Source organism: Orycteropus afer, unplaced genomic scaffold (genome assembly GCF_000298275.1).
Source record: "Orycteropus afer afer isolate SDZICR_OR568_19922 unplaced genomic scaffold, OryAfe1.0 scaffold00447, whole genome shotgun sequence".
Taxonomy (NCBI): domain Eukaryota; kingdom Metazoa; phylum Chordata; class Mammalia; order Tubulidentata; family Orycteropodidae; genus Orycteropus; species Orycteropus afer.
The window spans coordinates 1,818,478-1,823,737 of record NW_006922034.1 but is presented as its reverse complement, the minus strand read 5'-3'; the positions used below and the strand labels follow the sequence as shown (position 1 = coordinate 1,823,737).

The window sequence follows — 5,260 nt, the reverse complement described above, 5'->3', positions numbered from 1 at the left end:
ATCTTTAAAATGATATCCAACCCAACAGCAATAAAGTACCCATTACATCAAGATGAATATGCAATAGTTCCTCCCATAGAGAGTGTCTTCATTTTTCCCACTGTTACCAATGGGAGTTACAGGAAGGAGACAGCCCAGTAATTTCTCCTTTTGGTAGCTCTTATAAGATATACTGTCTCCCCAAGTGTGCATGTTACTTCTTGAAAAAGAAGTAACATGGAGGTTAAAGAGATTCAAATATCTCTAAGCATGGATCCCAAGGGTAGTCCATAAACAGGTCCCTCCTAGCCCTCTGATGGCAACTAGTCTTGCAGGGATGAAAGAACACATGCAAAGGGCCCTGATTGTGCAGTAGGCAAACCACCTCGATTATCCCCACACTATATTATCCCTCATTATACTTTTATCTCTCCTATTCTGTATCTAGGAGCTCTGGTAGTGTAGTGCCTAAGGCACTTAACCAGAAGGCTGGCGGTTCAAACCCACCAGCCACTCCTCAGAAGGAAGATGGGGCTATCTACTTCCGTAGTGATAAGCCTCGGAAACCCAAGGAGGGGTCGCTATGAGTTGGGTCCCACTCGATGGCACATAACAACAACAACATTCTGTATCTAGAGGCAGCACACTGGACTTCTGAGTCTTTTTTGGCTCAAGATGTGCCCTCAAACTCTCTGGGGTGGGTGCCTCTTAGGAATTTTTGCATGAAACTCGTTAACGTTTCCTGCCAATATCTCAACTCAGGGGAAACAAAGTTCTCTTTGTTTTACCACTAGGCATAGGAGCACGATCACATATATCCTGTCATTTTCAAAAGTTGAGGTACAAACTAAACTTCAATTATCATCCTAATCTCAAATTCAGAGTACTAAAAGAATAAAAGAAACCCAAGGTAAAGGGCACAGTAAAGTTCAGTGAGATTGATCCATGGCACGGCATTCCTCTTCATGACATGCAAATGCAACTAGAGTAGGAGTTCTGTTGCACAGAATGAGACATGTAAAATCTGAGAAATACAGGGTGTCTGCAAAGCACATAAACATAAGAAGAATATTTCATTTTGCATTGTATTTTTTCACATTAGTGATTTTTCCCATGGCTTGTTTTTTAGTGGTACTTTGCAAAAATTTTGGAGGCTGAAGAAAAAATAAAAATAAAAATACGCTATGTTTCCAGAATCTTCAGGCATTCTGTATGTATCTTGGTCATGTTCTTGAGAGTTGGGTTATTTTAGTCTACTCAAATAATTCTGCAAATCAGGTAGTTGCCACTACATGGTGGTGTGTTGTTGTTGTTGTTGTTATGTGCCATCGAGTCGACCCTGACTCATAGCGACCCCTCCTTGAGTTTCCGAGGCAGTATCACTACGGAAGTAGGATTGCCCAACCTTCCTTCCGAGTGTAGATGTGGGTTATCCCAAAAATTCTTGCTCTTTGGTTCCCTGCAGGTGAAAATCACTAATATAAACCATCTATCTCACTGCCATGAAGTCGGATCTGACTCAGAGCGACCCCTCCTTGGGTTTCTGAGGCTGTATCACTATGGAAATAGATCACCCAATCTTCCTTCCAGGGAGTGACTGGTGGGTTTGAACCACCAGCCTTCTGGTTAGCAGTCAAGATAACTGTATTTCATTATTCTTTTCTGCCTACATATATTCACTATTAAAAATAATTCTATGAACTCATAACACAAAATACCTATAATAAAAAGAATATCTAACACAATAATATGGATTGTTATCAATCCTAATTAGCTTAATCAAATCCTGGTATCTTCCCAATCTAATCAGAACTCATTTTGAACAATCTTCATTTTGAAAAGGTGCCCTAATTGCAGGTCAGATGAAGACTGGTGGAATCCCAGAGATTATGGCCCTTAGACACCCTTCAGGCCTGGAAATGAACTCAACTCCTGCGGCTCAACTTTCAGCCAAATGATGGACAAGCCCACAAAGAGAACAGTGATTCCAGGAGGGTACACATTCATTGGAACAATCAACCATACTGATCAAGAGGGCAGCATTTTCCCAAGGCTAGAGCTAGGAAGGAAGGCTGGAAGGGATGGGAGGGAAGGACAAAGAGAAGTGGTGGGCGTGGAAGTGGAAAAAGTGTTGCACTGTGGGGATTGCAGTGCATGTCACAAAACAGAATGTGTGTGGATCATTGAATGAAAAGCTAATTTTCTTCGTTAACTTGCATCTAAATCACAATATAAATAAATAAATAAAAGAAAAGCTGTGCTACGTCTTGGCCTGGGCATCAGTACTATTTGCTGCTTGCCTGATCTTTTGGCTCTGTTTGGGGCTGTGGGGCATCTGGGCTTGGCATGAGGCTGGTCACTTTAAGCACTGAAACTTTTAATCACTCGCTGACTATAATTACTCTTTGCTAAGACCTTATCTATTCCTGACTCACAGGCTGTTCTCACTTCAGTTTAAACTGCTGGTATTCTTCCTGGACAGAGGATGGAAGAAGAAAGTCTTTACTCAGATTCCATGAGCTTAAAAAAGGAAAGGCTAAAATGCTAACAAAGATGGTGATATCGTACAGAATGATCATTCTCTTATCGGATCAAACACTCCTTTCTGGGGACTCTTCATGATTATCCCTAACACTCTCTCTCCTTTAATTAATAATAATATTAACTGTTGATCTCCTTGCTTAAAAACTTCTAGTTTCTGCCCAAGTTATTTGCAGTCCACAGTTAACTGACTTTAAAAGAGTTAACCAACAGGCCTTCTTCCCATTTATTTATTTATTTATTTATAGACACTTTAAAATATTTTGAACATACAGAACCAAACCATTTTTTAAGTGGTTTCTCAGAATAGCAGTTTACTCACAGACAGATATATGGCAAGAAGGGTGTGACATGTTCGCATGATTCAGAGAATGAAGTTTCAGAGCAGATCCTAGAGAGGAGTTGAGTTTCTCCCTACTGAGCTCTGCCTTTATTTCAGGAAGTTGTCACTGGGTAATTTGTGGTGAATCATCAGGTTAAAATAGTAGGCATGGCAGTTCAGATTTTCCTAGACATTGGCAAACTAAGAAAAAACTCGTATAGTCCACTCTATGTGCTCACTAATATTGATCTTTAAACATCATTTTGGATAAAATAAATAGGTTTATATCAGTAAATAATTGGGCTAGCCATGGAATTCCACACAGAGCAAGTGGGTATGTGGAAATGTAGACATATGAAAGGTTTCTAACTTTTGCTTTGTTTATCTCATTTCTATCAACAGGTTGTTCTAGTCATACTTTTAAAGAACTCTGGTCTTATCTATTCCAGATTAATTAGAGGTTTTTAAACAATTACATGTCAAGGTTTAAAATGTCCCATTAACCCTTTCTTGCTCTGTACTAGAAGTCAGAAACATTTAAGTCAGAAACATTAATTATCTGGCCTCTTTGTTTCCTGCCTGCTGCAGTAACTCATTTCTGCCTGGCCTTCAACTTGAAGTCCTGCTTTATGTACCTACTTTCTCTTTCTTCAAGTCTGAGTTTCCAAGCTGCCTTTTAAACTGGAGGCATGGCTGTTCTTAGCGGTTTCTAAACTTTTCTCAGGACTGCTTTCTTTCAGTGAATGAAAAATCTTGACTTAACATTTTAAAGCTTGATTTCTTAAAGGAGCCATACTGCATCATTTTGTAATAAAGACAACCTTGGCTTAAATTGAGTTACATGGTATGATATCCATACCCAATTGAATTTATTCATTTTATAATTCACTTTATTCTAAAAAGGATATAGAACAGCAAGAATACAAATATGAATTAAATAAACATATTATAGCTTTCGCCTACTGAACTTATGGACCAGAATATTCTCCTTAATTACATCCTTGCATTCCTTCACACTTTAACAATTCCCTTATAAAGCTTTTCCTGACTAATACAGTTCACAAAGGTCTCCTCTTGCCTTAAATTCCTACATTAGTTGCATGTTCTTTTTCTTCTTTAAATCATCCTCACACTTCTGCCAAGTACAGTTAATAATATTTTCTCCAGCTCAAAAGCCTCTAAGAGCTCTAGTTTGCCTTGAGGATAATTCTAGAAACTTTATCAGAGCAAACAAAGCCCCTTAATCTGGCCTCCATCTTCCTTTCTGGCCTCAAAATCCACCCTGTACTATAAGCACTATCCTGCAGTGAAATCATGCAACTTGAGATTCCTCAAATATGCCATACGATTTCAAAACTCTGCATATTGGCACATACTGTTTCTTGTCATTGTTATGGCTTGTTTCCTTTTAATTGCCTGGTAAATGTCTATTCATTTTTAAACCTGGTCAAGAGTCACTTCCTTTGTGAAAGCTTCTCTGACCTGCATAGAGCAAACTAACATAAAGGTATCAAAATTAAAAGAGTATGCACAATACTGGTGTAAGATTAGCAAATAAATCAATAAAACATAATAAACCAAAACCAAAGCCACTGCCATTGAGTCGATTACAAGTCAAAGCGACCCCCATTGGGTTTCTGAGGTGGTAAATCTTTACAGAAGTAGATTATCTAATCTTGCTTCCATGGAGCAGCTGGTCGGTTTGAACCACCAACCTTCTGGTTAGCAGTCAGATGCCTTAGGCTCTGTGCTACTAGAGCTCCTAATGAAACATAATGGAGCCCCCCCAAAATAATGAAACAATTATTCATTTTGAAAAAAAAATACATCCATATCACTTAACCATTAAAAAAGTAGATTGATTAAAAAGTGAAACATTAAAAAAATTATAAAAGCTAACATCGCACACAATAGTGAAAGAAAATAAAAAGCTTTTCTGTTAAGATCAATAAAAAGATCACTGCTATTCAGTATTACATTGGAAGTCATAATCATAGCAATTAGGCAAGAAAAAGAAATGAAAGGCATCTATAGTAGCAGAGATAAGTAAAACTATCTCTACTTGCAGATGACAATCCTATTTAGAGAAAATCTCAGATTCCACAAGAAAGCTATTACTAGAGCTAATAAATGAATTTAGTAAACTGGAAGGGTACGAGATCAAAACAAACAAATGTGTCTTGGATGAAGTACAGTCAGAATGCTCCTTAGAAGTGAGGATGATGAGACTTCATCTCTCGCACTTTGGACATATTATTAGAAGAGACCAGTTCCTGGAGAAGGACATCATGCTCGGTAAAGCAGAGGGTTGACGAAAAAGAAATTCCTCAACAAGAATTTCTGGTAGTTCCCTGCTGATGTACTGCTACAACCATTTTTCAATTATTTTCAGCAAAATTTTACTTGTGTGTGGTATTA

At 38.1% G+C, this 5,260-nt stretch overlaps 1 protein-coding gene across 1 annotated transcript in view; it reads right to left on the bottom strand.

Annotated features, from left to right (window-relative positions):
- IL1RAPL2 (interleukin 1 receptor accessory protein like 2) overlaps nt 1–5,260 on the bottom strand; it is an 809,088-nt gene that overhangs the window by 295,790 nt on the left and 508,038 nt on the right. The gene's annotated exons all lie outside the window — the stretch shown is intronic.